Below are 27563 nucleotides of genomic sequence, written 5' to 3'. Positions count from 1 at the left end.
TGAAAATAGTTACAAATATATCAATCAATAAATACAGTAACATAATAAAATATGCAAGGTCTTTGTAGGTTCTTATGGTTTAAATGGCTATTAAAGAACCTAACCTCTTACCGCAGGGAAAACTACAATATTTTAGGAAATGGAGTCACCTGATGTGGGTGTAGTAAAATGAGAGGTATGCAGCAAGTTTCTTAGTAAAACTGTTTTTACCTCTTGAAAGTAAACAGGACTCATATTACACTTTCTGAACTAAAATATATTTTTAGTTTTGATAATATTTTGACATAACCCAGTATAAAGTAGCATTTGTGATCTTTGTATGGAATAAAGTGAATATGGTTCTAAATATCAAGTATACATCTTCTCCTCACCCTAGTGCTATATTACCAACCATTACTAAGTTACATTTTCACAGCATTTCTTTCCACCATAAAATTAATGTATAAACATATACATATAAATCATAGGTTATTTATAATGCTATGGATATTAACATGCCTTTTATTTTCCATTATAAACTCTATTTGTTTAAATTATTTTCCATTAGAAATTATATTTTTATTACTGAGTAAATATTTTATGAAATATCAAAAAAGTTATTCATTTACTTTCTCAGGCATAACTGTTTGAATATCAGTCAGCATCTGTGCTTTGTTCTGGATCAGGGGATAACAACAACAACAAAAAAGAGATAAAATCCCTGAACTGAAAATTTATCTCAGTTATTTGATATACACACCTAATCGTGTAGTTGTTTTGTATTATTTGACATTCATATGCACTTGTATTATTGTTAGCATGCTTAGTCACTCAATTATGTCCAAGTCTCTGACTCTCTGTGACCCCATGGACTGTAGCTTGCCAGGCTCCTCTGCCCATGGGATTTCCCAGGCAAGAACACTGGAGCAGGTTGACATTACTATTCCAGGGGATCTTTCCAATCGAACCCACACATCTTGGTCTCCTGCATTGGCAGGCAGGCAGATTCTTCACCACTAGTACCATCTGGGAAGACCTTTAGTCTTCTGTGTAAATATATATATATTCCATATTTCTATATGTCTATGTGAACACATGTACTTTAGTGTGAGTATATATGTATATCGTATTAATTACTGTGTATGTATATATTAGTGTGCACATATCTTATTTACAAGTGTATTTCAAGATACACTAAAAATAGACTGTTCTTTAAATTTGCTCTTCTACATCACTTCTATTCTAGTAGAAATATATAAATATTATGAACATTTGCTAAGTAATACAATTTATACATCTAAACTGTCATTCTGCAACTTTGTAATATATAATAACTTGTTTTAATTACTGTGCCCAAGGAGGTGTGGCCTGATGATTTCCTCTTTGGTCCAGCCTGGTGATGTCAAGCACCCTGGGTAGAGCTAGGGGTGGATGAGGTATGGACACTGCCCTGTTAGCGACATCAGTGATAGCGGAATGGGAGCTCTGTGTGTTATGCCTCACCACTTTTGAATGGAGCTAAACAGTTGTTTAATAGTGACACTTAAACTGAAGTGAAGCAAAAGCAGTTGCCCATCCCCCCAAAACCAGGTGACAGAATCTACCATCTACATTCAGGTGAGTTAAAAAAATGTGTTTTCTGGGAAATATAAAGTTTAGTTCCTCAATTGGTGGTTTAACTCAGTGTTTTATAAGTCAAGCTATTGCCTGGCTCAAGTCAACCCTCCTATATTTTCAGATCTGTTACATATATGTTAGTGCCTAATAGTGGGATTTAATCACTATGTATAGAAATTTATCATGTCATCTACAAAATTATTTTTCAGAAGACTATCCAAGTTCCTATTCATTTATGTTAGTTTTTGATACAGATACAGCTTAATCTCTTAGGCAGTCTTTCAAATATTTATTATTTACTATTTTCTGGGCATAGTACTAGACACTGGGAACACAAAGTTAAACCAGTAGAGATGGCCCTTTGGTTCTGGAGTTTACAATGTAATGTGCAAGAAATAGTATAGTAATGAATGAATGGGTAAATAAATAATATGACGTCTTGGTGGCTCAGCTGGTAAAGAATCCACTTGCAATGTGGGAGACCTGGGTTCAATCCCTGGGTTGGGAAGACCCCCTGGAGAATGGAAAGGCTATCCATTCCAATATTCTGGCTTGGAGAATTCCATGGACTGTACAGTCCATGGGGTCACAAAGAGTGAGACCCGACTGACCGACTTTCACTTTCTAAACCCTCAAGACCTATAGTGCTAGTTTGTTTATAAGAAAATGTGTTTAAGAAGTTAAGCAACTTGGTTTGGATCATGGAGTCAGAATGTAGGAGAGGTAGGATTAAACTGAAATATGGTTTACACCTGAGTAGCAACCATGACAGAAAGAATATTACACTTGGAATAGCTGAAGTGCCTCATGAATACAGTGACTGTCCTATATCTCTGAGCAGCAATGGTTAAGAAGTCACTGCTTTATCTTTTCCTTCTCATGGCCTCAATGCTAATTGCATGAACATCATGTTTAATTGTAAACATCCAAGGAAAGAGTAGAATGAGCATAAACAGTAGTGGAATATATATATATATATATATATATATATATATATATGTATGTATATACACACATACTGTGTAAATAAGAAACAGAATGAAAAAGATGGATGTAGTGAAATTGCCACAAGTGCATGTTAATTTTTTTGTTTGTTTGTTTTTCCAATCAAGCAATTCTAATCCACTGCTCTCCTTATTAAAACCTGACTGTGGTGGCAATAAAGTTTATTTTGACACAAAGGTCTTAATTGGGACCAGGCTATCAGAGATGACAGATGTTAGTGTATCGGTCAAGAGAGAGGAGGGTCATGCTGATTTAGGTGACAAAATGACTATGACAGTGTCACCTTGTGAAGAGAGTGACGCTGGTGACAATTAGGGGGAAAACACCTATCTGACAGTGTGAGGAGTGAAAATGAACACCAGCAGGAAGAAATAACATGAGATGAATTAAAAACAGGGTAAGAGAGAGATAGTAAAGTGTGATTTTGCAATCATTTCCAGGAGGAATAAGCCAAAATTGTACCTAAAATCAGCATTGATCTGTTTAATTGACCAAATGGATTCCACTAACAATGCCATTTTAAAGGATGATAAAGTAGCCCATCGCTACAATTAAACACATAATCATGACATTAATTTTTGGAATCTGGTGTCTGATGGTTTTATCTTTCAATCATATCAGAAGACATTCACACTCTGTGTGATACTTTTCAATTGTTCAGATTTCTGTACAAGGTTACGACACACAGGCAGTATTTTTCTCTGTGGCATTCTTCGGCCACAGAATGTCAGTGCCGACACTGCATTTTTGCTCGTGCCATTGCTTTTCATTTGTAAGTGTCAGCTGAAAAATGCATTTCATGTCTTCGCTAAATGGTAATCCCATTTTTATATCTTTTTTATTTTCTTTGCTTCAATTTATTCCTCATACTCTCTCATGCAGGGCTAACAGATTTGGGTGACAAATACAGTTAGAGGCAAAACTAGAAGGAAACATAAAACTGTGTATTTGTAGAGGCATTTTCAATTACCATCACTCCTTGATATTAATACGAAACCATGAAAAACTGATGATAGGTATTATTACCCCTATTTTTTAAATAAAGACACAGGTGCTAAAAAAACCTGATATAGCCTATGCAAAGTCATACTGTTACACTTTACTACATTTAAATACAAAAATTTAATGGGATACATAAATGTTTCAGCCTAAATTTTACCAAAGCTCAGTCAAGGAACTTCATTGTCCTTCATCCTAATTATAACCTTTTTTAGCTTTTCAGGTGTTCATGTGGCAAGCCCAGGATTCCCTTTATATTCCCTATCAGAAAGTGCATTGATTTATTTCTTTTAGGTGGCTCAGTGGTAAAGAATTCCCCATGCCAATGCAGGAGACACAGGAGATGAGAGTTTGATCTCTGGGTTAGGAAGATCCCCTGGAGAAGGAAATGGCAGCCTCCTCCAGTATTCTTGCCTGGGAGACCACATGGACATAGGAGCCTGGCAGGCTATAGTCCATGGGGTCACAAAGAGTCAGATATGACTTAGCCATTAAACTACAACAATAGCAACATAGTTGATGTACAATATCGTGTTAGTTTCAGGTGTACAGCAAAGTACCTGATATAGACATACACATATACCTATTCTTTTTCAAATTCTCTTCCCATATAGGTTATTGTGGAATATTGAGTAGAGTTCCTGTCCTTGTTGGCTATCCATTTTAATACAGCAGTGTGTATATGTTAATACAGGCAACCAGGTAAAGTGAACACTCAGTGTCATGGATATTATTTTACCCGGTAGAAGACAAAATTGTTGACTCAAAACCAAGTGTTAATTTACACACACCTTTATGTTATAAATAAACAAATATATATTTTAATACACCCCCACATATATATATAATACTTGTTGCTGGATTTAAAAAAAAAAATGTGCTTGCAGATTGAACTTTAACACTTTACCTCATTAATGCAAGATAGTTTTATCTTCCAACTCTCACTCTTGTTCTCATTCTCATTCTTTCTCTCTGTCCTCTGGTATCTAAGCCTAAGCAAAATTTAATTGTGGGAAATTTCACTGATAATTTCTGATTTATTAAAATTCATCCAAAATACAATTCTTACACATTAACATTGTCAGGATTCTTGAATTAAGGCTGAATTGGATAAGTCATTTCTAATATGCCAAAGGAAATATGTTTCCTTGGAGAATTTGAAAAGGCCATGGTAAAATTTGGAGAGAAATAGAATAAGTGAAATTTTCATCATACTATTTATATTTCCCTTACTGTAAAATGTCATTTTTAGAAGTAATAGATCTATTCCAGTTACACGATAAAATTCTTAACACCCATTGCTGGACTAAATCAAAGCCAATGACCATATGGTTAAATTATTCACCATGGAATACTACTTCTTAAAATTCTTTTGGACTTTAGCGATGGAAGTCCCCAGCCAGTCCTGATGCATTAAGAATGTCTGACACATTAGCATATTTTATAATTGAGCTGAGAAATGATGTTACTATTAATTTATTTTTGAAATATTAACTTGCTTTTAAAGAAAGTATAATGCATAAATGTCAGAAATATTTATGACAACACATTGTTATATCAGGTATGCCCTTGAAATTCCCAGCTATATTAACATGGAGATTACTGTGCCTTTGCAGAAAGTTCTCACTGTATCAAGGGAAACTGGTGTGAATCATGAATCAAACTATGGAGCAAGCCAGTATGAGTAAAATAAATAGTGACACAGTCTCAAAATAATTAACTACTATTACAACAGTAAGAATTATTCAGAGGAATAATTAAATTTATACTTATACTGATTTTCTATGAAATTGTGATATACATCTTTTTTAATTATATAATTTTTAATTGGAGGATAATTTATTTATAATATTGTGTCCTTTTCTGCCATATATCAAAATGAATCATCCATAAGTATACGTATGTTCCCTCCCTCTACACTTCTATTTTAGAATAGTGCTTAGCATTCAGTTATGCATTGTAACTTTTGTGCTCTCCTAATTTCACATAGATCTTGTTTTCCTCCAAAATTTCAAATTGTTCATGGTAAGAAAATAAACCACTTTCTACACATCCCTCATAACATCTGTGTTTATTCAATGCTTAAACATAATTATCTTTTATATCACTTAAATAAGTTTTGAGGTGACATATAATATCCATTGATTGAGTACAACTACAAAAAATTTACATCTTGGACATTTTTGATACTGATAAATAATTGGTCAATTAATGTAAGGTTTTCTATTCATGATAAGCAAGACTGTGTATTTAACATATAATGGTCATGTTTGATTTATTGTACTAAATACATGAAATGTATGGCAAATACTATTTGAGATAACAAAATATTTCTTGAGACTTGCTTGACTTCTAATATAAAGTCGAGAACTTAATATGCATTTTTACACACATACATACACACTTATTTACAAATTCTTGGTAATGTAAGTTAGAGGAATACTAAGTAAAACAATAATTAAGAAAAAATGCTTATTTAAAATATGAATTTCACATTTGCATTGTGAATACAGGAAGGAGAACTGGGATGAGTGAAGTGTAGGGGAAAGACAATATTTCTCATGGTCTCTGACTTTACTACTATTTTTCCAGAAGATATATTCTTATTATTTTTAAAAAATTTATTTATTTGGCTGCATCTTAGTTGTGGAATGTGGGATCTTTGTTGCGGCATGTGGGATCTTTGTTGCATCATGTGGGATTGTTCATTGCAGCACAGGACTCTGTAGTTATGGTGCTTGGGCTCAGTCAGCTGTGGCTCACGGGCTCCACAGTGTATGGGCTTCAGTAGTTGTGGTGCTTGGGCTCAGTAGTTGTGGTGCTTGGGCTCAGTAGTTGTGGTGTGTGGGCTTAGATACTCCCTGCATGTGAGATCTTTGTTCCCTGACCAGGAATCAAATCTGAACCCCCTGCATTGCAAGGTAATTCTTAGTCACTGGATCAGCAGGGAAGTCCCTGACTTTACTAATTTTTAAGAGCTACAGGACTAATGTTTCCCTGGGCATATTTTAGGAAATGATGACCTAGAGAATTTATAGTGTTTCTCTGTCATTTGGGAAAAACAAAACAAAACAAAAAAAAAAATTCTCTGCTCCTTTAATGACATATTTAATACTCATCACAAAAATAGGAAGGAGCTTATTGCTTTACAACTCAGAATGACCATCAGATAGATAAATAAGTAGACAGAGAGATAGAGAGACAGGTAGATAGGCCCTGGAAAAATTATATGTCAATCAGAAGTTCTTGCCTGATTTTAGCTATAGTACTTTTTATACTTTTTAATTTTTTCCACTCTACTCATCAGAGATTATTCTAATGACCTTTCAAATGATTTAAGAAAAAAAGATAACAATACTGTCATGTATGATTATAAGTGCAATATATTCACTTTATTTCACTTTGCTTTTTCAATCACATAAACATGATTTGTGGCCTAGATTTTTTTGCTCCTCTTCAGAGACTGCCAACACTTTTAGAAAGCACTTAGGAGGATTTCTGAGCTGCTGCTGGGGGTCTTAGTTTGGGTTATTGGGGAAGCAGACCCTGAGATAAGAATTTCAGTGAAAACATTTTAGATGGGAGCTCAAAAAACAACAGAAGGGAACTGAAAACTCAGAACAAAGAAGGGAAGCAGTCATTCAAAGATGTTTTATTTAGTTAGCAACCACTGTGGGTGACTGGAACTCAAACCCACAAGGCAACAGTACAAATCATTGTCTCAGAATTATTCCACTGGATAGGTAAAGGCAGAGGAACTCTTATACATCAAGCACTTCCAGGCAATAGTGAAGGAATGATCCCAGGGCTGCTCATTTCTGAGCATTAGAGGCCTGCCATGAGCTGACAGTGACCTTCTGGCACTGACACTAGGCCTCAGGCACAGAGACAAAGATACTGGCAGGGGAAATCAGTGGAGGCATGTTTAAAACACTGAGGGAGTTGAGTGTGGCACTGTCAGCTCCTGGATGGGGTCTCTTCTCATTTCTCAATTCCGTTTGTGCTCCATCCTGTTATCACTCCTTCAAGGTGATCACCAGTCACAATTTCTAAGAAAGATATTTATAACAAAAAGGCTAATGCGCAAAAGCCACACTCTTCTCTGATGCAATGATTTGCGAAGTCACCATTGAAGCTCAGGATTTCCCTCTTCTACTACCCATGGTCAAACCCCTTTACCTTCAAATAGCGATGGTCCTGGCCAAAGTGTCTTGTCAGTGGGGTACCTTCAGTGGTGTGCTAGTAATTGCTTAACTACTGGCTCTTTAAGTACACTTACAACCTGAATCTTCATTTATATGTTTTTCTTCATGGTGTACAAACAAATTTGGACTTCACAGGTGACACAGTGGTAAAGAATCTGCCTGCCAATGCAGGATAGGCAGGAGACTCAAGTTCAATCTCTGGGTCGGGAAGATCTTCTAAAATAGGAAATGGCAACCCACTCCAGTATTCTGACCTGGAGAATCCCCATGGACAGAAGAGCCTGGTGGGTGACAGTCCATGGAATCACAAAGAGTAGGACACAACTGAGCAACTGAGAGCATGCACGCATGCAGGTGCATACACGCGCATGCACACGAGCAAAATGAAACTGCCAAGACCTTTGTCAAAACTGCACTATTGTTCTTTGGCATAATCAAATTATGATGTCAGGTAATAGTTTTTGAAGCTATTTCCTTCATTTTGTGTGCTACAGACCTTACATACTCTGAAGTTTCATCTCCACTATTAACATCTTCTCTATCACTTTGTAAAATCTAGATTAGCATTTTTTTTTGTTTTTTCTATAAAGGAAGATAAACATTTTAAGTATTGTGGTCATGTACAATTCCTCTTATACATTTTTTCTCTTTTGTTTGTTTTAAATAACTGTTTAAAATATAAACAAGCTTCTTAGCTTGTAGTCTTTAAAAGAAAAAGGCCACAAGACATATTATGCCTGTAGGCTATAAACTGTTGGCTGCTGTTCTGGACAGTCAACAAAAAAATAAACCAATCCTTGATTTGTAGCATTTCCAAATTTCCATGGTATAAAACTCTCATCATGGCCAATTTCAAGCTATCCTTGTATGGTTAGAGGTTGAGTTGGAGAGAGATGCACAGTAGCATACCATTACATATGCTGCTAAGTCACTTCAGTCGTGTCCGACTCTGTGCGACCCCATAGATGGCAGCCCACTAGGCTCCTCTGTCCCTGGGATTCTCCAGGCAAGAATACTGGAGTGGGTTGCCATTTCCTTCTCCAATGCGTGAAAGTGAAAAGTGAAAGTAAATTCGGTCAGTCGTGCCCAGCTCTTAGCGACCCCGTGGACTGCAGCCTACCAGGCTCCGCCGTCCATGGAATTTTCATATGACTTCCAAATAAATAAATAGTAGATCTCAGAAATATAAATGATAACCAAAAAAGTAAATAGGACGGTATGAGTTTTGAATATTTATTACCTTTGGTCTTCATGTAACTTGTTTAATTGCAAATTTAAATAATTTAACTTTTAACTATGGCTATATTTAACAACCAGCTCACAAATTTCTGGGCCTTCTAGGTGGCTCTAGTGGTAGAAATGCCAGAGTTCTTGTACTGATAAACCAATAGGAGCAGGGAAACAGAATTATGGGGGAAAGTGATTGGTGCTTCCTATCAGCAGATAACCATAAATGGTAATTTTTAGCTACAAAATCAGGGGCTCAGACTCCTTGAGATGAAGGTCTGGGTTCTCCAGGAGTGTGTTGGAGCTACTAAGACCAGCTTATGTTAGGCAGTTGACACTGAAGAGGGTTGCCATACCTTTCTCTGGATCTTCTTGATCCAGGGATTGAACCTGTGGCTCTTATGTTTCCTGCATTGGCAGGGAAGTTTTCTACCAAATCTCTGCTCTCCTTGTGGTAGCACATGGTCTTTCTTCTAGATGACCTTGGCTCCACTTAGTTTCAAGAATTCAAGGACTGAAACTAGTTTAGGTCAGGAAACTGGCTAAGGTGTAACTAATTTATTTTTTGGTTGAAGATTATGTAGGTCAATCAATATCCTTGTTGGCTGTCCTTGACTTTTGATCTTAGGGACAGCATGGTGTATTATCCACAGCCACAAATTCCTGGTAGTCAACACTCCCTGGTTTCCAGTCTGCTTCTTACAGTCATATGTCCACTTTCCTTCTAAAAGTACAATGTAACCACCTGGCCTCTGCTATTGCAGAATCCTATTAACTGCATTAATTCTAGTGAGATAAGCCAAGGGACTATTTCATGCAAAGATGGGCGCAGTAAAGGAGAGAAATGGTATGGAGCTAACAGAAGCAGAAGATATTAAGAAGAGGTGGCAAGAATACACGGAAGAACTATACAAAAAAGACCTTCACGTCATGATGGTGTGATCACTCACCTAGAGCCAGACATCCTGAAATGTGAAGTCAAGTGGGCTTCAGGAAGAATCACTATGAAAAAAGCTAGTGGAGGTGATGGAATTCCAGTTGAGCTATTTCAAATCCTGAAAGATAATGCTATGAAAGTGCTGCACTCAATATGCAGGCAAATTTGGAAAACTCAACAGTGGCCACAAGATTGGAAAAGGTCAGTTTCATTCCAATCCCAAAGAAGAAAGGCAATGCCAAAGAATGCTCAAACTACTGCACAATTGCACTCATCTCACACACTAGCAAAGTAATGCTCAAAATTCTCCAAGCCAGGCTTCAACTGTATGTGAACCGTGAACTTTCAGATGTTCATGCTGGCTTTAGAAAAGGCAAAGGAACCAGATGATCAAACATTGGTTGGATCATCGAAAAAGCAAGAAAGCTCCAGAAAACATCTATTTCTGCTTTATTGACTAGGCCAAAGCCTTTGACTGTGTGGATCACAAAAAAAAGTGGAAAATTATTCTAGAAATGGGAATACCAGACCACCTAACCTGCCTCTTAAGAAATCTGTATACAAGTCAGGAAGCAACAGTTAGAACTAGACATGGAACAACAGATTGGTTCCAAATAGGAGAAAGAGTATCTCAAGGCTGTATATTGTCACCCTGCTTATTTAACTTGTATGCAGAGTACACCATGAGAAACGCTGGGCTGGATGAAGCACAAGCTGGAATCAAGATTACCAGGAGAAATATCAATAGCCTCAGGTATGTAGATGACACCACCCTTATGGCAGAAAGTGAAGGAAAACTAAAGAGCCTCTTGATGAAAGTGAAAGTGTAGAGTGAAAATGGTGGCTTAAAACTCAACATTCAAAAATGAAGAGTATGGCATCTGATCCCATCATATCATGGCGAATAGATGGGGAAACAATGGAAACAGTGATGGATTTTATTTTCTTGCTCTCCAAAATCTCTCTAGATGATGACTGCAGCCATGTAATTAAAAGATACTTGTTCTTTGAAAGAAAAGTTATGACCAATCTAGACAGCATATTAAAAATCAGAGGCATTACTTTGCTGACAAAGGTCCATCTAGTCAAAGCTATGGTTTTTCCAGTAGTCATGTATGCATGTGAGAGTTGGACTATAAAGCAAGCTCAGCACTGAAGAACTGATGCTTTTGACCTGTGGTGTTGAAGAAGAATCTTGGAAGGACTGATGCTGAAAGTAAACTCCAAAACTGATGCAAAGAACTGACTCATTTGAAAAGACCCTGATGCTGGGAAAGATTGAAGGCAGGAGGAGAAGGGGCTGACAGAGGATGAGATGGTTGGAGGGCATCACCAACTCAATGGACATGAGTTTGAGAAACTCCGGGAGTTGGTGATGAACATGGAGGCCTGGCGTGCTGCAGTCTATGGGGTTGCAAAGAGTCGAACATGACAGAGTGACTGAACTAAACTGAACTGAAACGCTATAGCAACCCCCTCCCATCAATGCTGGCTTCTCAGTGATGCCCATGCCCCTATAAGAGAACCCTTATTATTGGTTTTATTGAAGAGCATGTCTCTAGCGCTTCCTGGAAAACCTTATTGTTGTTGTTCTGCTGCTGGGTTATGTCTGACTCTTTGAGACCCCACGGACTGCATCATACCAGGCTTCCCTGTTCTTCAATGTCTCCCAGAGTTCACTCAAACACGGTTATCTGTTCTCTGGTCTTATGTGATTTATTAATACTGACATCCTTATCTTGTTGAGGTTTTTTTTTTTTTTTTTCTTTTTACCTATTTTCAGTACTCTGTCATCTCAATATTATCATTATTTCATGAATTGTAAGCCATTGACTTTTCCATGCTTCAAGTAGAAACTCCAGCTGTGTAATGATACTGGCTCCAGGTATATTTATCATGTGTAAAAATCCTGAGTCACTTGAGTATATGTTCCATGAAGAAATTCTCTAACCTTTGCTTTTATTAGAGGCTTAGATGAGTAAACACTGAAGGGTCTTGTGAGTACTTTCAAATATCCAATCTTGTATAATTGATGCAAAAGAATACAATTTAAGTGAGAACACAACTTCCATAAGGAGAAAAATAATTGTAATGCATACATCCAACAAAAGACTCATATTCTAAATTTATAAATCAAAAAAGGAAATAAAAAAGCTGACCCTTAAATAGAAAAATGGGCAAAGGGTTTTGAAACTCTGCTTTGTTGATTTCATAATGCATAAAAAGGCGATCAAGGCTTGAGAAAGAATAACAACAAAAAAAAGCAATACCTAGACATTTGTATTTTCAAAAATTTCCAAGATATTTCTGATAAGCATCTGGATTTTAAAAAGTGATTACAGGTTTTCTCCAGTGCATGAAAGTGAAAGGGAAGTCGCTCAGTCAGGTCTGACTCTTCGCGACCCCATGGGCTGCAGCCTACCAGGCTCCTCCGCCCATGGGATTTTCCAGGCAAGAGTACTGGAGTGGGGTGCCATTGCCTTCTCCGTATTAAATAGCAGTAAGCCTTTATCAAGAATAGTAGAAAAACTTATATATGTAAAATATAATATATATATTTTAGAAAGCCTATGAATTTTTGCCTAGCTAAAAAAAATTATGACATTTTTATTCCACTTGTTTGACTTAGTATGAATGAAATGGTAGATTTCTAATTTACATTCACTCAAAACTTTCATATAATTCTGTGTATTTTAGTACCTAATATTACTGTTAAAAGTCCAGTTAGTTTATTACCTTAGTGATTTTAAAAAAATTTTTGAATGAGGTTTGAAACTTTTAATCCAATTCTGAGAATATACAGAAATACTATGATTGTTAAAGAAAAAGATAGGAAATTAGGATATGATACAGTATTATTAACTAAAGTACAGATTTTGTTCAAATTTCACAAAATTGTATGCTAGTGTCCATTATTTGTTTACATATTCAGTATTCCACACAGTATTTGTTTGCATTGAACAGCTTTAGCTACATGCAATACATCTTGGTAAATTCTCTTTTCATTTTTATTCTGTTACAAATATTTTCTAATTTTTCTTGTCATGGCTTCTTAGATAAATCCACCATTTAAAAATGCACATTTAATTTCCAAATACAGGGGTTTTAAAAGTATTTTTGATATTAATTTCTCATTTAATGCTTTCTTCTCTGCAATTACCCTCTGTGTTTTTTCAGTCTTTTAACTTTATTGACTCCAGCTTCCAACATTCCTGACTGAACCACACTCTGCCTCAGACCGTTTTGCAATTGGTTTGTGTTCATCGTGGGATTCCATTCCTGCTTGTCCAGATGTGTTGACCCAAAATTATCCACTTTTTGCCTCAGGTTTTGGTAAGCTGGCTTGGTGTCCACGTCAGCCAGGCAGTCCTGGCGGAAGCTGTCAAACAGCCCCCGGCTCTTGAGTTGCTCCACGTGAGCGCAGTGAGCTACGGGTCGCCCGGGGCAATGAGGCCGGGTTGATGGGGCCGCCGCCCCCGCCGGCCCCGCTGGTGCCCGCCGGCGCCCCCGCCGAGGCCTGCCCGCGCCGCCGCCCCCGCCGTCAGCCATGGCTGCGCAACGGGTCCGCCAAGGGCCCGAGGAAAGCTTCCTCTCAGGAACAGAGGGCCTAGGTCGTGGAGAGGTGGCGGAGGGGCCCGAAAAGGAGAACCACATCTTCAGACCACAGATAGAACGAGCAGTTCATGAGTTCCTGGCAGCCCAGAAAAAAGAAGCCGTGCCAGCACCGTTTTCAGAGCCTGAAAGCCAGGACCCTGCTGGTCCATCCCAGGACGCTTCCTAAGAATATGCCTGACATCTTTTGGAAGCTCTGTTGAATTAATGGTGAAGAACTGGATTCAGTTACATGAGAGTACAACTTCAGAATGAAGACAGGCTGAAGTCTTCACTGACTTCAGAATTCAATGTTGACTGTAGGGGGGTGTTCAGACAGAATAGGGAGCAAGTGGAGCTATAGAAAAGTTGACCATGTGGGCCCCCATATTGTGCTGCCATCCAGCTAGCCTGTCCAGGGGGGTTACACCCAGTAGACACTACAGACATATTAAGAAACACTACATCACTTTGGGGTTTGTCCTGAAGCGAACCTTTGTACTTGAACTTAGAGACTGTGTATGGATTTTAGGGTTTGTGCTTGAGGATAATCAGAAACTACAGTGAAGGAACATAACCAGCCTTAAAGATGCAGTTTCAAAGAATTGATAGTAAAGGTTAGCCAGGGGTGGTAGGATTTTAACAATGCTTATTTGATACTATCAGTTTCTGAGAGTTGCAAATCAGTTTACAAGCCACTAGCATCATCAGGACACAACTGAGCGACTTCACTTTCACTTTTCACTTTCAGGCATTGGCGAAGGAAATGGCAACCCACCCCAGTGTTCTTGCCTGGAGAATCCCAGGGACAGGGGAGCCTGGTGAGCTGCCTTCTCTGGGGTCGCACAGAGTCGGACATGACTGAAGCGACAAGGCGGCAGCAGCAGCAACTTTATTGAGGCTTTTGATGACGAAGTCAAAGATCCCTCTTGGTAAATGTCACATTGCATTTGAAAATATGTGGGTTATTTTCAAATATCTTTTGATATTGATTTCTAACTTAACTCCACAATGATAGGAAAACAGACTCTATGATTTCAATATCTTTAGTCCATGAAATTTTCACATCTCTTTTTATTCCCCTGGATATGTTCCAGAGTCTCCTAGTTTATAGTCTATGGGAAATTGAATAGAACCTGTATCCTACTGTTGCATGAAAATTGTATAAATTTTAGTTATGTTGAATTGGTTTATGGTGCTTTTCAGGTCTACTATTAACCTTCTACCTTTCTGTATATTCATTCTATTACTTTTTGAGAGTTTGATATTGAAACTCCAACTAAAAATCTTAACTTATCTATTTAAAAAGTAATTGTAATGTATAGTGAAACTGTGTGTAACTTTGTTCTTATTTTCCAAATCCTGTAAATGTTGTATCATACTTTCATAATTTAAAAAGAAAAAAATGGTGATCAAATTCATTAGACATTAGGAGAAAGTAAAAAGAAAATCAAAATACAAGGCTATGTTCTACCCACCAAAATGCTTAAATGAAAGCTTCAGAGAAGACCAAATATAAATCAAAGACGTGGGGCATCCCAAACTGTCATGCACTACTGATGGAAATAATATTGGTTAAAATTAAAATCTCCATATCTGTCATTGCATCCTCACTCTCATCTAGCTCCCTCAAAACACATTCCTCAGCATGTTCTGTTGGCTCAGGAAACTTACCAGGGGTGTGAATTGAACATTAGCTTCTATTGCTCATAATCAGTTATGGAACTAGTTTTTGGGACAATCTGCCTTTCAATTGCACTTGGTAAGTCTTATTATATTATCATCAAGGCTGTATGACAATCACACAATGCCCTGAAATGATCACTGGGTGATTTAGACCGATAGTTTCTTTATCTTTTTTTTTTTTTTTCAGTGCATTAATAATACTTAACTATAACCATCCAAAAACTACATGTTCTTATCATTACCACTGCCAGCTTACCCCTTAAATGCTAGATATTGCCCATATGTTTTATATCTAATAATAAAATATTCTTTAACTTTTTACTGTTTCATCATATTGAACAATATTGGAGATTCTTATCCACTGTGAAGTTATAGAGATCCTGTGATCACAGGATGTTTATCAACAGTATTGTCCTTTTTTGTCAATAGGCTTATTCAACCTAACACAAGGATATGTATAAGCAATTTATTTGGCATGTGCAAGAAACATAACTTGTGCAATGGGGAACTGATAAAGGAAATAAAATATCCAATTAGAGCCATTAAAGTTTTCATTATTAAGCCAGCTGACTATAAGTGACTGAGTTTATTCCTGTAGGAGGCACTGGGAAACAATGTAAAACATGTGATTCTGAAATATGTGTGTATAAATATATATATACACATCCATTCTGAAGGAGATCAGCCCTGGGATTTCTTTGGAAGGAATGATGCTAAAGCTGAAACTCCAGTACTTTGGCCACCTCATGGGAGGAGTTGACTCATTGGAAAAGACTCTGATGCTGGGAGGGAATGGGGGCAGGAGGAGAAGGGGATGACAGAGGATGAGATGGCTGGATGGCATCACTGACTCGATGGGCGAGGGTCTGAGTGAACTCCGGGAGTTGGCAATGGACAGGGAGGCCTGGAGTGCTGTGATTCATGGGGTTGCAAAGAGTCGGACATGACTGAGTGACTAACTGAACTGATATGTGTGTATATATATATATATATATACACACATATATATATATATATATATACATATATATATATATCTTTTGGTTGAGGGCTGCTCCTCAGGGGTTGTTTTTACTTTAAGCTTTAAGCCTGTTGTACTGACAAAAGCAATGTGACTTTCCACAGTATGGAGAATAACACAGGCACAGAGGTGCAGTTTCTGACAATCGAATGCTGTTATATCAAATTCTAAATAAATTCATGTGACTGTGTCCACTGCTACTTATAAACAGACTTGTGTGGATACATATTTTTACTTATAAAAGGTGTCATGTAAGATAGATTTTCTCTTTAAAACATCTGTCTTTAAAAATAATTTCTTCATGAAAATGTCATAGATAAATAGATGAATAGATAGATTTATCTGTCTCATGGCTTTCATAAGGAATATATACATGTGCAACCTCAGAAAACAATGTTAATTTGAACAACCATTTTTATAAAAGTATATGTATATTTACCTATAAAATTATAGTCATTGCACTTAAAATAATGAAATATTATTGAATATAATATGATTTATGAGATTTATTTTATAAAGTTTTAGTTCAGTTCCGTTGCTCAGTCGTGTCCAACTCTTTGTGACCCCATGAATTGCAGCACGCCAGGCCTCCCTGTCCATCACCAACTCCCAGAGTTCACTCAGACTCATGTCCATCGAGTCAGTGATGCCATCCACCCATCTCATCCTCTGTCATCCCTTCTCTTCCTGCCCCCAATCCCTCCCAGCATCAGTCTTTTCCAATGAGTCAACTCTCCGCATGAGGTGGACAAAGTACTGGAGTTTCAGCTTTAGCATCATTCCTTTCAAAGAAATCCCAGGGCTGATCTCCTTCAGAATGGACTGGTTGGATCTCCTTGCAGTCCAAGGGACTCTCAAGAGTCTTCTCCAAAACCACAGTTCAAAAGCATCAATTCTGCAGCCTCAGGTTTTTTCACAGTCCAACTCTCACATCCATACATGACTACTGGAAAAACCATAGCCTTGACTAGATGGACCTTAGTTGGCAAAGTATTGTCTCTGCTTTTGAATATGCTATCTAGGTTGATCATAACTTTTCTTCCAAGGAGTAAGCATCTTTTAATTTCATGGCTGCAGTCACCATCTGCAGTGATTTTGGAGCCCCCAAAAATAAAGTCTGACACTGTTTCCACTGTTTCCCCATCTATTTCCCATGAAGTGATGGGACTGGATGCCATGATCTTTGTTTTCTGAATGTTGAGCTTGAAGCCAACTTTTTCACTCTTCTCTTTCAGAATAGATATACATAAATTCACATGTATTTAGGGATATTTTACTCTAATTTTATTTTTAGTGTGGTGAAGTAAAATTAGAATAAAATTATTCTCATTAAAAAATCATATCCATAAAGAAAGAAACCTTTGTCATAGGCAAGCATTCAATTAATTTTCTCAAGATTTATCAGCACTAACTGAAAAGAACAAAATAATTAAAACTTTTCTAACCCTAGAAACTCTAATCCTCATCAAGGATTCCCTGGTGGCTAAAGATCCCACCTGCCCATGCAGGAGATGTGAATTTGATCCCTGGGCTGGGAAAATACCCTAAGGTAGGAAATGACAATCATTCCAGGATTCTTGCCTGGGAAATCCCATGGACAGAGGAACCTGGGGGGCCACAGGCCATGGGATTGCAAAAGAGTTGGACCCAACTTTAGTGACTCAACGACAGCAACAACTCCTTTTTACACAGTGGAAACATCCTTTACTGATTGTATCCTAAAATGCCTTCTTTATTGATATCTTCAATAAAGATTTTTCTGTCCTTATAAAGTTTAGATTCTTTTTTTAAAAAATGAATCAATGCTGTTTGGTGACCTTAAAATTATTTTACTGTTATAATGGAGAAGTATTATGTGTAGAAGCTTTGGTACTTTTTAAAGGCAAAAGTGACCTTGGATCAAATCTTACAAATGTTCACATGTCTGAACTGTTCATGTTCATCTACCAGGGAATGTTAGATTTCAAGTAACACATACAAAAAGAAGTAAGTGTGATATGTTCTTTTGATATCTTCTACTATAGGGGATTTTCACTGCAATGGAAGAAAGAAAAATAATTTATTTGATTCCATTCTGTATATTGCTTATCATTATATATTTCAGTCCTTCCTAAAGATGCATGCATGTTTCCTGACAACACAGTTGTTGGCTTTCTTGAAACTTCAGGATAGTGGAGAATAAAATGTTAAATGAAAATGAAACAAATATACAAGCTATTATTGTTAAAACAGAGATTTCTATAGAAAAGAAACATTTTGAATCTATAAAGGGAACACACCCTTTGTTTACATCCTAGAGTTCAATTAATGTTGGAGAACTTGTTAGGTTTTTCCTGACATAATGATTTAAAGTTTTGTTTTTTGCTCTTTCATTTAATAATAGTTATATATATTATATATACATATATACACAACAGACCACTGTTATCACCTTATAAAGATACTGATTCACTAATCAGATGTCTGTGCCTAACCTATGTCCTTTATGATATCTAGCACGAAGGATCTGTTTAGAAAACATCCACATGAGGTTAGAAAGCAGAAGGAAGAGAAATCCTACTAGCTGTGGTCAGTTCCAGAGGTGTCAATGATGTTGACACCAGAATCTCTTTTTCATAAGGCTATAGCAATCTTCCCAACAGTAGCAGTGGCTCAAACAGCAGTAATTATTATTATTATTTTGACTAAACTGGGTCTTCAAGGGGATATGCAGGCTTTCTCTACTTGCAGCGTGCTGACTTAGTTGGTCTGCATGTGGGACCATGCAGTTTCCCATCCAGGGATGAAGACCATGCCCCCTGAACTGAAAAACAGATTCTTAAACCACTGGACCACTAGTGAAGTTCCCACAACAGCAGTAATTTTAATTTCATGTGCAATCAAATTTCCCTCTTTTTCTTTGACACTGAGCGCCGAAGAATTGATGGTTTTAAACTGTGGTGTTGGAGAAGACTCCTTTGAGTCCCTTGGACTGCAAGGAGATCCAACCAGTCCATTCTAAAGGAGATCATCCCTGGGTGTTCTTTGGAGGGAATGATGCTACAGCTGAAACTCCAGTACTTTGGCCACCTCATGCAAAGTGTTGACTTAATAGAAAAGACTCTGATGCTGGGAGGGACTGGGGGCAGGAGGAGAAGGGGACTACAGGATGAGATGGCTGGATGGCATCACCGACTCGATGGGCATGAGTTTGCTCCGGGAGTTGGTGATGGACAGGGAGGCCTGGCGTGCTGTGATTCATGGGGTTGCAAAGAGTCGGACACGACTGAGCGACTGAACTGACTGAACTGATATAGGGAGGTGAGGATTTTTTTTAATTAAAAAAAAAGTTATCCTTCTTTCCTTTCTTTCTTCTATCCTCCTTTCTAAATCTGCTGAGGATCATGTGTGTATTTATACATGTGTGCCCCTCTGCCTGACTATTATAGTGCCCTTGTTCAAAACCCTGTCCACCTGTGGATGGTAGGAAAAAACTAACACATCTGCTGCCTGAGACTTGCCATTTTGAGAGATATTTGCAAGATTTATTGCTGTTCAGTTGCTCAGTGATGTACAACTCTTTGCTACCTCATGGACTGCAGCACATCAGGCTTCCTTGTCCTTCACCATCTCCTGGAGTTTGTTCAAATTCATGTTCTTTGAGGTGGTGATGGCATTCACCCATCTCATCCTCTGTCATTCCCTTCTCCTCCTGCCTTTAATCCTTCCCAGCATCAGGGTCTTTTCCAATGTGTCAGCATTTGGCATCAGGTGGCCAAATTTTTGGAACTTCAACCTTAGCATCAGTCCTCCAGTGAATATTCAGGACAGATTTCTTTCAGGATTGAATAATTGATTGCATCTCCCTGTAGTCCAATTCAGTTCAGTTCAGTCGCTCAGTTGCATCCAACTTTTTGCAACCCCATGGATTGCAGCATGCCAGGCCTCCCTGGCCATCACAACTCCTAGAGTTTACTCAACTCATGTCCATTGACTTGGTGATGCCATCCAGTCATCTCACCCTCTGTCGTCTCTCACTGTTTCCACTCTTTCCCCATCTATTTGCCATGAAGTAATGGGACCATATTCCATCATCTTAGTTTTCTGAATGTTGAGCTTTAAGCCAAATTTTTCACTCTTCCCTTTCACTTTCATCAAGGGGCTTTTTAGCTCTTCTTCAGTTTCTGCCATAAGGGTGGTATCATTTGCATGTCTGAGGTTATTGATATTTCTCCGAGCAATCTTGATTCCAGCCTGTGCTTCCTCCAGTCCAGCGTTTCCCATGATGTACTCGGCATAGAAGTTAAATAAGCAGGGTGACAATATACAGCCTTGACGTACTCCTTTTCCTATTTGGAACCAGTCTGTTGTTCCATGTCCAGTTCTAACTGTTGCTTCCTGACCTGCATACAGATTTCTCAAGAGGCAGGTCAGGTGGTCTGGTATTCCCGTCTATTTCAGAATTTTCCACAGTTTATTGTGATCCACACAGTCAAAGACTTTGGCATAGTCAATAAAGCAGAAATCGATGTTTTTTTCTGGAACTCTCTTTCTTTTTCAATGACAATGGATGTTGGCAATTTGATCTCTGGTTCCTTTGCCTTTTCTAAATCCAGCTTGAACATCTGGAAGTTCATGGTTCACATAGTGTTGAAGCCTGGCCTGGAGAATTTTGAACATTACGTTACTAGTGTGTGAGATGAGTGCAATTGTACGATAGTTTGAGCATTTCTTGGCATTGCCTTTCTTTGGGATTAGAATGAAAACTAATATTTTCCAGTCGTGTGGCCACTGCTGAGTTTTCCAAATTTGCTGGCATATTGAATGTAGCACTTTACCAGCATCATCTTTTAGGATTTGAATTAGATCAACTGGAATTCCATCACTTTCACTAGCTTTGTTCGTAGTGATGCTTCCTAAGACCCGCTTGACTTCACATTCCAGGATATTTGGCTCTAGATGAGTGATCACACCATTGTGATTATCTAGGTCATGTAGATGTTTTTTGTATACTTCTGTGTATTCTTGCCACCTCTTCTTAATATCTTCTGCTTCTGTTAGGTCCATACAATTTCTGTCCTTTTTTGAGCCCATCTTTGCATGAAATATTCCCTTGATATCTCTAATTTTCCTAAAGAGATCTCTAGTCTTTCCCATTCTATTGCTTTCCTCTATTTCTTTGCACTGATCGCTGAGGAAGATTTTCTTATCTCTCCTTGCTATTCTTTGGAACTCTTCATTCAAATGGGTATGTCTTTCCTTTTCTCTTTTGCTTTTTGCTTCTCTTCTTTTCACAGCTATTTGTAAGGCCTCCTCACACAGCCATTTTGCCTCTTTGAATTTCTTTTTCTTGGGGATGGTCTTGATCCCTGTCTCCTGTACAATATCACAAACCTCCGTCCATAGTTCATCAGGCACTCTGTCTATCAGATCTAGTCCCTTAAATCTATTTCTCACTCTACTGTATAATCATAGGGATTTGATTTAGATCATACCTGAATGGTCTAGTGGTTTCCCTACTTTCTTCATTTTAAGTGTGAATTTGGCTATAAGGACATCATGATCTGAGACACAGTCAGCCCTCAAGCAGTAATGCTGAAGAAGCTGAAGTTGAATGGTTGTATGAAAACCTACAAGACCTTCTAGAGCTAACACCCCAAAAAGATGTCCTTGTCTTTATAGGGTGATAGAATATGAAGTAGGAAGTCAACAAACACCTGGAGTAACAGGCAAATTTGGCTTTGGAGTACAGAATGAAGTGGAGCAAAGTCTAATAGAGTTTTGCCAAGAGAATGCACTGGTTATAGCAAACATCCTCTTCCAACAACACAAGAGAAGACTCTAAACATGGACATCATGAGATGGCTAACAGCCAAATCAGACTGATATATTCTTTGAAGCTAAAGTTGGAGATGCTCTATACAGTCAGCAAAAACAAGACCAGCAAGGGACTCTCAAGAGTCTTCTCCAACACCACAGTTCAAAAGCATCAATTCTCAGCTGTCAGCCTTCTTTATGTTCCAACTTTCATATCCATACATGACCACTGAGAAAACAATAGCTTTGACCATACGGACATTTGTCCTTTTCACTTTAATTCCCTACCTCCCCTGACCTCTGATCTATAAAGGAAACACATCCAGACCCTGATAAGATGGTTATTTAGATGTGTTAGTCTGCCATCTTGTTGGTCAGCTGGATCACCTATTAAAGTCTCTTCCTTGCCTCAACCTCTCACATTTCTGATTCATTGGACTATTGTGAGTCTGCAAAGTGAGCTTGGACTTGTTAACACTACTTTACACAGAAGAAAAATTAATTGTTTCTTCTAACATATTAGTTTTAGACAAATAATTTTTAAAAAAATCTTTTATCTGAGTTTCTTAGATAAGGTTTATTAAAAAAAAAAAAACAAGTAAAAAATACAGGATTTAGGTGAGGAAGAAAGTTATTCTAAATTTTGACCTTCATAATGGCTGAAATTCATTGGGTTATTGTTGTTTTTTAGTATATTATACAATTTAGAGCAAAGTTGCTCAGCCTTGGTAGTGCTGGTCTTTGACTATGATAGTTCTTTGTAGCATGAAGTCATCCTACATTGTAAAATGTTTAATAGCATTTCTGACCTCCACCAACCAGAAGCAAATAGGCTACCACCCCAGCAAGAAAAAATACGTCTTCAGTTCAGTTCAGTTCAGTCACTCAGTCGTGTCCAACTCTTTGCAACCACATCAATCGCAGAACGCAAGGCCTCCCTGTCCATCAACAACTCCCGGAGTTCACTCACACTCACATCCATCGAGTCACTGATGCCATCCAGCCATCTCATCCTCTGTCGTCCCCTTCTCCTCCTGCCCCCAATCCCTCCCAGCATCAGAGTCTTTTCCAATGAGTCAACTCTTCACATGAGGTGGCCAAAGTACTGGAGTTTCAGCTTTAGCATCATTCCTTCCAAAGAAATCCCAGGGTTGATCTCCTTCAGAATGGATTGGTTGTATCGCCTTGCAGTCCAAGGGACTCTCAAGAGTCTTCTCCAACACCACAGTTCAAAAGCATCAATTCTTCGGTGCTCAGCCTTCTTCACAGTCCAACTCTCACATCCATACATGACCACTGGAAAAACCATAGCCTTGACTAGATGGACCTTAGTCGGCAAAGTAATGTCTCTGCTTTTGAATATACTATCTAGGTTGGTCATAACTTTTCTTCCAAGGAGTAAGCGTCTTTTAGTTTCATGGCTGCAATCAACATCTGCAGTGATTTTGGAGCCAAAAAAAATAAAGTCTGACACTGTTTCCACTGTTTCCCCATCTATTTCCCATGAAGTGATGGGACTGGATGCCATGATCTTTGTTTTCTGAATGTTGCACTTTAAGCCAACATTTTCACTGCCTCTTTCACTTTCATCAAGAGGCTTTTTAGTTCCTCTTCACTTTCTGCCATAAGAGTGGTGTCATCTGCATATCTGAGGTTATTGAGATTTCTCCCGGCAATCTTGATTCCAGCTTGTGTTTCCTCCAGCCCAGCGTTTTTCATGATGTACTCTGCATATAAGTTAAATAAGCAGGGTGACAATATACAGCCTTGACGTACTCCTTGTCTTATTTGGAACCAGTTTGTTATTCCATGTCTAGTTCTAATTGTTGCTTCCTGACTTGCATACAGACTTCTCAAAAGGCAGGTCAGGTGGTCTGGTATTCTCATCTCTCTCAGAATTTCCACAGTTTATTGTGATCCACTCAGTCACAGGCTTTGGCATAGTCAAGAAAGCAGAAATAGATGTTCTTCTGGAACTCTCTTGCTTTTTCCATGTTCCAGCAAATGTTGGCAATTTGATCTCTGGTTCCTCTGCCTTTTCTAGAACCAGCTTGAACATCAGAGAGTTCTCGGTTCATGTATTGCTGAAGCCTGGCTTGGAGAATTTTGAGCCTTACTTTACTAGCATGTGAGATGAGTGCAATTGTGCGGTAGTTTGAGCATTCTTTGGCATTGCCTTTCTTTGAGATTGGAATGAAAACTGACATTTTCCAGTCCTGTGGCCACTGCTGAGTTTTCCAAATGTGCTGGCATATTGAGTGCAGCACCTTCACAGCATCATCTTTCAGGATTTGAAATAGCTCCACTGGAATTCTATCACCTCCACTAGCTTTGTTTGTAGTGATGCTTTCTAAGGCCCACTTGACTTCACATTCCAGGATGTCTGGCTCTAGGTGAGTGATCATACCATCGTGATTATCCGGATTGTGAAGCTCTTTTTTGTACAGTTCTTCTGTGTATTCTTGCCAACTCTTCTTAATATCTTCTGCTTCTCTTAGGTCCATACCATTTCTGTCCTTTATCGAGCCCATCTTTGCAAGAAATATTCCCTTGTTATCTCTAATTTTCTTGAGGAGATCTCTAGTCTTTCCCATTCTATTCTTTTCCTCTATCTTTGCATTGATCGCTGAAGAAGGCTTTTTTTTATCTCTCCTTGCTATTCTTTGGAACTCTCCATTCAGATGCTTATATCTTTGCTTTTCTCCTTTGCTTTTTGCCTCTCTTCTTTTCACAGTTATTTGTAAGGCCTCCTGAAATAGCCATTTTGTTTTTTGCATTTATTTTCCATGGGGATGATTTTGACCCCTGTCTCCTGTAAATGTCACGAACCTCAGTCCATAGTTCATCAGGCACTCTATCTATCATATCTAGGCCCTTAAATCTATTCCTCACTTCCACTGTATAATCATAGGGATTTGATTTAGGTCATACCTGAATGGTCTAGTGGTTTTCCCTACTTTCTTCAACTTAAGTCTAAAGAGTTCATGATCTGAGCCACAGTCAGCTCCTGGTCTTGTTTTTGTTGACTGTATAGAGCTTCTCCATCTTTGGCTACAAAGAATATAATCAGTCTGATTTCTGTGTTGACCATCTGGTGATATCCATGTGTAGATTCTTCTCTTGTGTTGTTGGAAGAAGGTGTTTGCTATGACCAGTGCATTTTCTTGGCAAAACTCAATAGTCTTTGCCCTGCTTCATTCCACATTCCAAGGCCAAATGTGCCTGTTACTCCAGGTGTTTCTTGACTTCCTACTTTTGCATTCCAGTCCCCTATAATGAAAAGGACATCTTTTTTGGGTGTTAATCCTAAAAGGTCTTGTAAGTCTTCATAGAGCTGTTCAACTTCAGCTTCTTCAGTGTTACTGGTTTGGGCATAGACTTGGATTACCGTGATATTGAACGGTTTGCCTTGCAGATGAACAGAGATCATTCTGTCATTTTTGAGATTGCATCCAAGTACTGCATTTTGAACTCTTTTGTTGATCATGATGGCTACTCCATTTCTTCTGAGGGATTCCTGCCCGCAGTAGTAGATATAATGGTCATCTGAGTTAAATTCACCCATTCCAGTCCATGTTAGCTCGCTGATTCCTACAATGTCAACGTTCACTCTTGCCATCTCTTGTTTGACCACTTCCAATTTGCCTTGATTCATGGACATGACATTCCATGTTCCTATGCAATATTGCTTTTGACAGCATCAGACATTGCTTCTATCACCAGTCACATCCATAGCTGGGTGTTGTTTTTGCTTTGGCTCCATCCCTTCATTCTTTCTAGAGTTATTTCTCCACTGATCTCCAGTAGCGTGTTGGGCACCTACTGACCTGGGGAGTTCCTCTTTCCTTATCCTATCATTTTGCCTTTTCATTCTGTTCATGGGGTTCTCAAGGCAAGAATACTGAAGTGGTTTGCTATTCCCTTCTCCAGTGGACCACATTCTGTCAGACCTCTCCACCATGACCTGCCCGCCTTGGGTTGCCCTGCGGCATGGCTTAGTGTCATTGAGTTAGACAAGGCTGTGATCCTAGTGTGATTAGATTGACTAGTTTTCTGTGAGTATGGTTTCAGTGTGTCTGCCTTCTGATACCCTCTTGCAACACCTACCATCTTACTTAGGTTTCTCTTACCTTGGGCATAGGGTATCTCTTCATGGCTGCTGCAGCAAAGCACCGCTGCTGCAACTTAACTTGGATGAGGGGTATCTCCTCACCACTGCCTTTCCTGTCCTTCAGTGTAGGATTGCTCCTCTAGGCCCTCCTGTACCCGTGCAGCCACCAGTCCTTGGAAGTGGGGTTGCTCTTCCGTGTCTGTTCCCCTGGCCTCAGACGCGGGGTGGCTCCTCCCAGCCGCCGCCCCTGGCCTTGGACGTGGGTGGCTCCTCCTGGCCGCTGCCCCTGACCTCGGATGCGGGGTAGTTCCTCTCGGCCGATCCTGTGCTGTCGCAGCCTGCCACTTTCGGCCGCTACCCCGGACCTCGAACGTGGGTTAACTCCTCTTGGCCGCCGCCCTTCGGGCATGGGATCCTCCCGGCTTCTGCCCCTGACCTAGGACGTGGGGTAGCTCCTCTCAGCTGTGCTTAGTGCGCCAGTAGCAGAGGCCTGCACTTAGTGGGCCAGTCGCAGCGACATTGTCAAATATTCCTTGGCAAGAAAAACCATCCCTGATTGAGAAAAACTGATCTGGAAAATTGCAGCAATTCTCAACAATTTTTAGTGAATTCTAAAATGATAGATGAGGCTTCCCTGGTGGTTCTGTGTCAAAGAATCCTCCTGCAGTACAGGAGATCAGTTCAGTTCAATCACTCAGTCGTGTCTGACTCTGTGCGACCCCATGAATCACAGCACACCAGGCCTCCCTGTCAATCACCAACTCCCAGAGTTCACTCAGACTCACATCCATTCAGTCAGTGATGCCATCCAGCTATCTCATCCTCTGTTGTCCCCTTCTCCTCCTGCCCCTAATCCCTGCTAGCATCAAAGTCTTTTCCAATGAGTGAACTCTTTGCATGAGGTGGCCAAAGTACTGGAGTTTCAGCGCTAGCATCATTCCTTCCAAAGAAATCCCTGGGCAGATCTCCTTCAGAATGGACTGGTTGGATCTCCTTGCAGTCCAAGGGACTCTCAAGAGTCTTCTCCAACACCACAGTTCAAAAGCATCAATTCTTCGGTGCTCAGCCTTCTTCACAGTCCAACTCTCACATTCATACATGACCACAGGAAAAACCATAGCCTTGACTAGATGGACCTTAGTCGGCAAAGTAATGTCTCTGCTTTTGAACATACTATCTAGGTTGGTCATAACTTTTCTTCCAAGGAGTAAGCGTCTTTTCATTTCATGGTTGCAGTCACCATCTGCAGTGATTTTGGAGCCCAAGAAAATAAAGTCTGACATTGTTTCCACTGTTTCCCCATCTATTTCCCATGAAGTGATGGGACCGGATACCATGATCTTCGTTTTCTGGATGTTGAGCTTTAGGCCAACTTTTTCACTCTCCACT

General features: G+C 39.0%; 1 pseudogene; it reads right to left on the bottom strand.

The window, feature by feature from the left end:
• LOC128061762 (biorientation of chromosomes in cell division protein 1-like) overlaps positions 1-13518 on the bottom strand; it is a 141718-nt pseudogene extending 128200 nt beyond the window's left edge.
• Between the last annotated feature and the right edge of the window lie 14045 nt (positions 13519-27563).

This window comes from Budorcas taxicolor, chromosome 16 (assembly GCF_023091745.1).
Source record: "Budorcas taxicolor isolate Tak-1 chromosome 16, Takin1.1, whole genome shotgun sequence".
NCBI classification, from domain to species: Eukaryota; Metazoa; Chordata; class Mammalia; order Artiodactyla; family Bovidae; genus Budorcas; species Budorcas taxicolor.
This window is presented reverse-complemented; position numbering and strand designations above follow the sequence as displayed.